A 9,866-nucleotide genomic window follows, 5' to 3' on the forward strand; every position below is an offset into this window, starting at 1 on the left:
AATCACATACGTTTATCAACTCCACAATTCTAAATGCTTCTAGAATTCGCCTTCTTCTCACTGCCTACTCTGCTAGTACATCTTAGTTGACTCTGCCGTCATATTTTGCTTGGACTCTTGCACTGACCCCTTAGCTGGTCTTGTGCCTCTGCTCTTGTTCCTGTACAGTACAGTCCCAGGATCTACAGTGACATGCCTTTCCTTGTACAAAGCACTCCAGTGTTTGCCAAATTGTTCAGAGTAAACATCAATACTTATAAGAACCTTCAAGGCCTTTCTTGATCTACCTCTATCCTACTCAGATCTCATGTCACTGCAGCAGCCAAAATGGTCCTTCCTTTGTATCTTGAACATTTTTGGCACACTCCATATCAAGGTCTTTGCTCTTGCAAAGTGCTCTATCCTTTGCGTAGATGGTTTTTTCCCTAATTAGCCACAGCTTGCACCATACTTCCTTCAGGCACTTGGTGACTTCAGATCCACCTGATAATAACATTTAAAAACAGAACTATCAACAGCAGGATCTACACCAGGGCCTGACATTCATGCATTAATGTATTCAGTAAATGATCGTTGAACATATCTGATATACACGTACTATGGCTTGAAGGATGCCAACATTGAAAAGATTCAGTCTTTGCCAATGAAAGTGTCAAGTGAGGAAATAAGTATAACATAACAACTAACATTTATATAGGAGCTACATTTTACAAAATATGTACAATTTACATACTGCTTACATTTGAGCCTCCCAAACAACACTATGTTGAGAGAGAGCAGGTGTTTCACAGATGTAAACTCAGAGAGGTTACATAATTTGCTCAAGCCAGAAATCTGTGTCTCAAGGCTTGGCTTTCTGACTTTGAAACTTTTTTTTTTCCCCTTTGGTCACACAAGATTGCATTCTCTTTGCACTTTGGGGAATACAATAGAAGAGTAAAATAAAGTCTATTCCTATAATAAATTTGAAATCTTTGTGGGTCATAGCTGTGGCATGAGAAACAAAATGAATCCCATGACACTCACTTTCCTTAGGTTAGTTTATAATCTGTAAAATGGAAGTCATGCATACACAATTATCTTAGGGGACACTGAGAAAATTAATGAGGCCGTGTTTATGAAAAATCTTTAAATTACACAGGGAAAAGCATTATCTTCAGAAAAGGAACTATTAATAATATATATTTTTCTTATATACAAGCTTAGCATATGATCTTGTGAAAGGAAATCCATACCTGTTTAATTCTAACTTTGAAACTTATTATTATTTAAAAAATAATGTTGTATGTGATTTGATTTCTAAATATTGCTTAAGTTCTTTAATAAAAAAGGAAAAACAGATATATTTTCCAGTGGAGCTCAAATTTGTAGACCATCTCTCCTACTATTAGGAGACTGAAAAAAAATTAAGTACTTCTAAATTTTTAAACTCTGGCAGCTGAACTATTGAGAAAAGAACAAGAATAATATCAGGAAGAAAAATTAAAACAACATTGAACAAAAGAATTGAAAGAGAACTATTTAATCTCAGCTGGAAAAATTGTAGGTTAAAAAAGATTACTAATATATGAAAATGGCATTTAGTTAATGAAAACTACAGGGTGACTAAGGCATTAGTCTCCTTAAGAACATTAATTTCAATATGACTATGCTTCTTATAAATAAATTTGTAAGAAAGTGATAAAAGAATTATTTATATAAAAAATACAAATATTTTCTAAGTTAGAAAGTTGCATAAAATAAGGTTTAAAATACTACTAATTAGACAAGCATTGGTTTTATAAAATATTGCTTTATAAAAATATTGGTTTATGTGTATATCTAAAATTGATGCACCATACATAGCCACTACAATTTACTTTTGTAAAATGTATGGAAAATTAAGATAATGCAAAGAAGATTACAGAATAGATGTTCAATGTTAAAAAACAATTTTACAAATTTAAGTTAGCTTTAGAGAGCATTTTATAGCACATCAAAGTTAATTTATCTCTCCTACAGAAGTTTTATCAGATTTTCTGTTTGGGAAATATTGCAAGTCATTTTTCACTTTGATGTATTTGCTTAAAATAAATTTTAATAATATTTAATATTCTAAAATATTATTTTAATAAGTTTTTAAAGCTTTAATTATTTTTTGGCTGCCCTGGGTCTTCATTGATGTGCTTGGGCTTTCTCTAGTTATGGCAAGTGAGGGCTTCTATTGTTGCAGACTATTGGCTCTAGGCATGCATTGTCAGTTGTTATGGAATTCAGGCTTGGCTTAGTTGCTCCACAACATGTGGAATCCTCCTGGACTCATGTCCCTGGCATTGGCAGGCAGATTCTTAACCACTGGACCACCAGGAACATATCTAAAATAATATTGTTGATTTTATAGTCATATATTCAGAATGCACATTTCCCCAAATATTTCATATTACTATATTTTTATGATAAATTAAAATGCAATACAATTCAGATTAAATAGATTTCTGGTCATTTGACATGTCAAAGAGGGGACTTGGGACAAAGTCAAAAATAATTGTTACTTTTATGTGTCAACTTTGGTTTGGCTATGGTGCTCTGTTGTTTGGACATAGACCAGCCTAGGTGTTGCCATGAAGACATTATTTGGACATGCATCACTACGAACAAAGCTAGTGGAGGTGATGCAATTCCAGTTGAGCTGTTCCAAATCCTGAAAGATGATGCTGTGAAAGTGCTGTACTCAATATGCCAGCAAATTTGGAAAACTCAGCAGTGGCCACAGGACTGGAAAAGGTCAGTTTTCATTCTAATCCCAAAGAAAGGCAATGCCAAAGAATGCTCAAACTACTGCATAGTTGCACTCATCTCACACGCTAGTAAAGTAATGCTCAAAATTCTCCAAGCCAGGCTTCAGCAACACATGAACTGTGAACTTCCTGATGTTCAAGTTGGCTTTAGAAAAGGCAGAAGAACCAGAGATCAAATTGCCAACATCAACTGGATCATGGAAAAAGCAAGAGAGTTCCAGAAAAACATCTATTTCTGCTTTATTGACTATGCCAAAGCCTTTGACTGTGTGGATCACAATCAACTGTGGAAAATTCTGAAAGAGATGGGAATACTAGACCACCTGACCTGCCTTTTGAGAAATCTGTATGCAGGTCAGGAAGAAACAGTTAGAACTGGACATGGAACAACAGACTGGTTCCAAATAGGAAAAGGAGTACGTCAAGGCTGTATATTGTCACCCAGTTTGTTTAACTTATATGCAGAGTACATCATGAGAAATGCTGGGCTGGAAGAAGCACAAGCTGGAATCAAGATTGCCGGGAGAAATATCAGTAACCTCAGATATGCAGATGACACCACCCTTATGGCAGAAAGTGAAGAGGAACTCAAAAGCCTCTTGATGAAAGTGAAAGTGGAGAGTGAAAAAGTTGGCTTAAAGCTCAACATTCAGAAAACGAAGATCATGGCATCCGGTCCCACCACTTCATGGGAAATAGATGGGGAAACAGTGTCAGACTTTATTTTTCTGGGCTCCAGAATCACTGCATATGGTGACTTCAGCCATGAGATTAAAAGATACTTACTCCTTGGAAGGAAAGTTATGACCAACCTAGACAGCATATTGAAAAGCAGAGACATTACTTTGCCAACAGAGGTCCATCTAGTCAAGGCTATGGTTTTTCCAGTGGTCATGTATGGATGCGAGAGTTGGACTGTGAAGAAAGCTGAGCGCTGAAGAATTTATGCTTTTGAGCTGTGGTGTTGGAGAAGACTCTTGAGAATCCCTTGGCCTCCAAGGAGATCCAACCAGTCCATTCTAAAGGAAATCAGTCCTGGATGTTCATTGGAAGGACTGATGTTGAAGCTGAAACTCCAATACTTTGGCCACCTCATGTGAAGAGTTGACTCATTGGAAAAGACCCTGATGCTGGGAGGGATTGGGGGCAGGAGGAGAAGGGGACGACAGACGATGAGATGGCTGGATGGCATCAGTGACTTGATGGACATAAGTTTGAGTAAATTCCGGGAGTTGGTTATGGACAGGGAGGCCTGGCGTGCTGAGGTTCATGAGGTCGCAAAGAGTCTGACACGACTGAGCAACTGAACTGGAATATTTAAATCAGTAGACTTTGAATAAAACAGGTTATCCTCCACAATATGACTAGGCCTTATCCAATCAAAGGACTTAAAAGAATGCAGTCCCACAGAAAGGAAAGGATTCTGTCTCCAAACTGCCTTCAAACTCGAGACTAAAACATCAACTCTTACCCTAAGTTCTAGGCCATAGGCCTGCCCTACAAATTTCAAACTTGCCACTATCCACAATTGCATGGGTCAATTCTTGAATCATGTGGACACCCACACGCATTGGTATACACACATGCATCCATCCTATTGCTTCTGTCTGGAGAACCCTGACTGATACAGGGTTTAAAGCCATACCCACCCACCCACCCCCCTTCAAAATAACAGACACTGCATTCTATAGAAACTATCTTAGTATGAGAACAAACAACGGAACTTTAGACAGAATTAAAGAAAGAGTGGAGGAAAGGCACATGGCTGTATTCCTCCTGAATTTTGTTTTTAACTGGAGTAAAAGCTTTGATATAATGTCCCTTGAAATTTTACTTGAAAAATTAATTGGATTTGGCTGGGATGAAAATAACCACATTATCAGTGCTAAAAATTGGCTTAAGACCATTACTTAAAGTGTTGCAGAAACCAGTAATTGAGAAACCAAGCACCACACTCGGAGAGTTGGAGAACTTGGGTTTATTCCACCAGCGTGCCCAGAGGAGTTAACACTCCAAGCTCTGAGACCCAAACAAAGGGGTTACAGAGTTTTTATAGATAGACTGTAGTGGGCAATACCAGCTGCTAGTAGCCTGGTTTAAACAAAGGGGTTTGGTGTGTGCGAAACAAACGGTTAGGACAAGGTGGTGGAATGCCTGACCTTTATACAGACAAGCATGGTTAAGCAGGATTACAGAGGCTGGGCAATTGCAAAGAGCAGGACAAGGGTGAGTGAGATAAGCTAGTGTTGTAAGTCCCCACTTCCCAAGGCTACGAAGTGATCCAGATTTTGCAAGGAACAAGCTGAGTTACAGAGACAGATCGAGCAGGAGGTTATATAAAATTTTAACTTTTCCTTTTCAAAAGCAGAAAAAAAATTATCAAAATAGACTCTTAATAAGTTAGACATAAAGAATTAGGAGAACATATAGACCAGAAAAGAGATTGAAAGTCAGTGATACTTTTATGAGTAAAATTTGATATTACCTCCCTGGAAAGGTGATAAATCTTTTCAACATGATTTCAGAGATAGATAGTTGGAATTCTGGAAATATTTATGCAAAATGGAAGATGGTGTTCTAAGCAGAATGGATGTGGATTGGATTTTATGATGACGATACTGAAAGAAAATAGCTTTGATTAACTAAATATTCATTAATCCTCCACACTAAGGAGAAATATAAAACTCTATAGACAGAGCACTTGAGAAATACTTAAAGGAAGATGAGACAAGTGCTCTAAGTTTCTGCCTTGGCATCTCAATATCGTTCTTTCTGATCATTCTTGAAGATAACCACTCAAGCATGAACACGAGGAATATTTTGCTTCTATAGCCAGTCAAATAAAATAATAATTAAGGTCACCCAAAGAATTTTACAACTGTCAGTATTATAAAAGGATGGTGACCAGATCAGTGAACATTGGAATATGTGATCAGGATATAAATAAAGGAGTTTATTTCATCAGAAGCACAGACGTTTTTCAAAACCATTTCTGGCTATGAATGGTTTGGAAAAGGTAAGAGGATGGACAAAGGATTCTTGAACTTTTTATTTCTCATAATTCATGTGCTGGTCATTTGCTATCTGATCTCTAGTCTCTTTCCAACTACCTTGCTTTGTTGTCTATCACAGATCATCATGTCTATAGACTTCTGGTTATATTCAGCAAGTTGTAGGCACTGGTGAGTGTGAGAAGGGGGTAAATGGGTATTTCTCCTTCTCTTGTTGTGCCTACAGTAGCATTTCTAGCAGTGATTATGTGTCCACATTGGTTCCAGGTTCTGATAGGAAGCCACTGTTCCACGGTTCCAGCTCCTGCCTGCAAAGTAGTGGATTCTAATGCACATTAGGCAAGCCTTCTTGCTCTGGTTGCACCACTTCCTCTGATTGTCCCTGTTGCCCTAAAAATAGTTGATGTCTTCCTGCTGTTGCTTCATGGTACTCAGTTTGGCCATTCAAATTTTTTTTTTATCACTTGCTTAATCAATTCTCTATATTAAATTTCCTCAGTATGAAAGAACTAAAGAGATATCTTTTTCTTACCTCATACAGTTCTTACAATTGATCACGTAAGTCTCTCCTAAGAGAACAGAATTTCTCCTAAGTCAATTTAGGTATAGTCTCATACGAAGCCAGAAAACTGAACTTTCTGACCTCTCAACATCTTTCCAAAAATTGTCATAACTTGTTACATTTTGCGTTGTCAAATGCAATCCAAAGAAGTCATAATCTTATGGTTCATGGCATTTTAATTCTATCACTTCTAAAATAAATGCTTTACCATTGCTTCCCCAAGTACTTATTTTATTTCATTTTTTAATAGGTGATTTAAAAATTATTGTTGACAAAGTATAATTGTCTATGTAGTTGTTAACAACAATGGCCTTTCTTTTTTTGCTATGGATCTTATCTATTTTAAAACTAATTTTATTTTTGGTGTAGCTAACTACTTCAGAAACATCCCTAGGCTGAGTGTAAATGCCATTGTTTAGGAGAAAATTTATAAAGGCATTATATATTCCAATTTTGTTCTATTAAACAGTATTTCACTAGAAACGAAGTGAATACCTTCAAGATTTCTTATTGTGCTGCCCTTGAGATCTTTGCCATGGGCCAATCTTGAAGGTAAAACTGGAAAACAGTAACTACATTCTCACAATTAAGTCACTTCAATTATCACAGATTGTTAATGGTTTACTTAGAGGACTTATCTACAACAAGCCTTTGTGTGTGTGCATGTGTGTGTGAAGTTCCAGGATTTATTCTCTTGATCTGTATGTGGCTCTTTACCCATATTTTAAACATTAATATAGCCCACAGTATCTTAAAAACTGTCAGAAATCTGGCCACTGTGCTAAGCTGGACTTGGAGTGTAACCCGGTTATACCCTGGGGAGAGAATGAATATTAAAACCAGCATGCACTAAAAAAGAAGTCCACTGGGAGAACAACAAAATTCTGTTCTGCTTGGATCTGAGCTCAGTGACCCAGATGCAGCAGAGTCACCTAAGAGCTCCCAAAACAATCCTCTAACTTCCAGAATGAACAGCAGGTGGGACTTCAAACTCAGAAAATCATAGTTAACATGTACAGAAAATGCTGAAATATTGGCATATATCCTAAGGAATATATATGCACTGAATGTACTTAAACATATGGTTGAAAAGAATATAATAGGAAGGAACCGATGATTCTACAGGGATGAAAAAAAAGAGACCAGGGAAACAGCCTCAATGACCTCAAGTTTTATGCAGAAAACTAAAGGATCTTAAAACACAGAGGCAGATTTTTGATGGCTTTTAATCAATTCCAAGAGTTTTGGAAACTAGGAGGGAAGTAGCAGGACGTTGATTATAAGCATGAGTTCTCTCTATGGAGCGTGGCTTGTGACACAGTCAGCAAACTATGGCCCATGGGTCAAAACTGGCTAAGAACTGTTTCAGCATTTTCAAACTGCTAGGAGGAAAAAAAAATTAATTTTTGTGACACATGAAAATTTTATGACATTCAAATGTCAGTATCCATAAATAAAGTTGTATTGAAACATGAAAAAAAATTACAGTAGAAAGCAAGCAAGCATATATATGTATGTATATATACATAGATGTTTGTATGTATGCACAGATGTGTGTGTGTATATATATATATAGTACATTCATATATATTTACCTTTGAGTTAAAATCAGTGTGTTCTCAATATTTAAAAATTCTCTCAATCTGTTTAAGACATATACTCAGATTCTACCAAATATAGCACGTGTCAGAAAGCCATACATTGATTGAATGTGAAATTCAAAGGAAATGAAAGATTCATTTTCATGTTTTTCTCCAAATGGCCAGAGTCTTTTTTTTTTTTTTTTTTATGTATTGACTCCTTGTTCCGCATCAGAATTCTTCTCAACAAAGTAGCTGAAACTCTCCAGACTTTTATTAAAAAAAAGAGTCCTTCAGATATGATATTTATTTTATAACAAAAAAGAATCAATAAGAACTCTTTAGGATTAGAAGATTCACCAAATACTGGAGGGATTTAAAGGAGAGATTTTGTTATTTTCTGCTGCCAGAAAGTCAGATTCAATTTGCTGCCACGCTTTTGTTTTTGTTGTGGTTATCTTAAAGTTTCCGTGTAGTTGTAACTGAGAAGTGGAATTCCTAACAGCAAAAGAATAGAGAAAAAAGTTTCAAAAGAGTTCTAAAGGCTTCTATGAAGACAGATTTCTGTCAAAATAAAAAAGTCACACTAGGGTAAGGGAGTCTTAGAAGCTTTGGCTTTTGAGATACAAGCACCACAGGAAAAACTATTTTGTCAGTCTTGATCTAAATTTAACAGGCAATATGCAGGTGGTGAAGCATTTTGTCAACTACCTGTGGGTAATGAGGCTTCTCTTGACTACATGTGAGTTTTCAGATCTTTAATTATATGACAGAAATTTCATACCTAAACTGGAATTAATATCTGTCATTTTACTTGTTAGCAGTTACAGTTCGGTAACTAAACCTTAAGGAGGCATTTACCTACATTGCTTCCCTGGTGGCTCAGATGCTAAAGCGTCTGCCTGCAATGCAGGAGACCTGAGTTCGATCCCTAGGTTGGGAAGATCCCCTGGAGAAGGAAATGGCAACCCACATCAGTACTCTTACCTGGAAAATCCCATGGATGGAGGAGACTGGTAGGCTGTAGTCCATGGGGTCTCAAAGAGTCGGACACAACTGAGCAGCTTCACTAAGAAGTAAAATACAATTGTTAAAATATATATATTTTTTAATTTATAAAATCCAGGTCACATAGAGTCAGATAATTTGTTACTGGGATTTATTTAGTTTTCTATTGACCCCTTAGAACTTATATTTAGTGTGATATGAAGATACTTGAACAATACTGCTTAGGTTTGGGAGAAGGCAATAGCAACCCACTCCAGTACTCTTGCCTGGAAAATCCCATGGACGGAGGAGTCTGGTAGGCTGCAGTCCATGGGGTCGCAAAGAGTCAGACACAACTGAGTGACTTCACTGTCACTTTTCACTTTCATGCATTGGAGAAGGAAATGGCAACCCACTCCAGTGTTCTTACCTGGAGAATCCCAGGGACGGTGGAGCCTGGTGGGATGCCGTCTATGGGTGCACAGAGTCGGACACAACCGAAGCGACTTAGCAGCAGCAGCAGCAACTTAGGTTTGATGTTGTTTAAAACTATATTTTTATAATAGCCATATGGCATGACTGTCCCTAGGGAAGTACCTCTATCTCCAATTCCTTTATAAATTGCTATAGTTTAGTGATAATGAAATGATATTACAGTTCTCAGCACATTCAGCAAACTTCAAGATGTCTTATTGACTGAACAATGTAGTGGTATCTGGATTTTTACTATTTGTCAGGGTCAACCTTGCTCCACATGGCAGCAGTGTTCTGAGATCTTCCTGTAATGACAACAAAATGTACTGAGTTATTCCATTTCATTTGCTTATAATCTCACATGTCCAAAATAAAATTTATTCTCATTCTCTAAATAAATACTGCACGGTGGCTGAGAACACTATTCTCAGAGACACAACCATGGTTCTAGAGCCACATCACCTGAATTTGAATC

The 9,866-nt window shown here is 36.9% G+C and overlaps 1 long non-coding RNA gene across 1 annotated transcript; it reads right to left on the reverse strand.

Annotated features, from left to right (window-relative positions):
- Nucleotides 1-7,618: 7,618 nt before the first annotated feature.
- On the reverse strand, nt 7,619-9,493 carry LOC129634059 (uncharacterized). Its single transcript, XR_008705395.1, has 3 exons — nt 9,348-9,493; nt 8,918-8,999; nt 7,619-7,732 (listed from the first exon to the last, which is right to left on the reverse strand). It is a non-coding gene; the product is annotated as an uncharacterized LOC129634059 (long non-coding RNA).
- Between the last annotated feature and the right edge of the window lie 373 nt (nt 9,494-9,866).

The sequence above is a fragment of the Bubalus kerabau genome, chromosome 19, assembly GCF_029407905.1.
Source record: "Bubalus kerabau isolate K-KA32 ecotype Philippines breed swamp buffalo chromosome 19, PCC_UOA_SB_1v2, whole genome shotgun sequence".
Classification (NCBI taxonomy): Eukaryota; Metazoa; Chordata; class Mammalia; order Artiodactyla; family Bovidae; genus Bubalus; species Bubalus kerabau.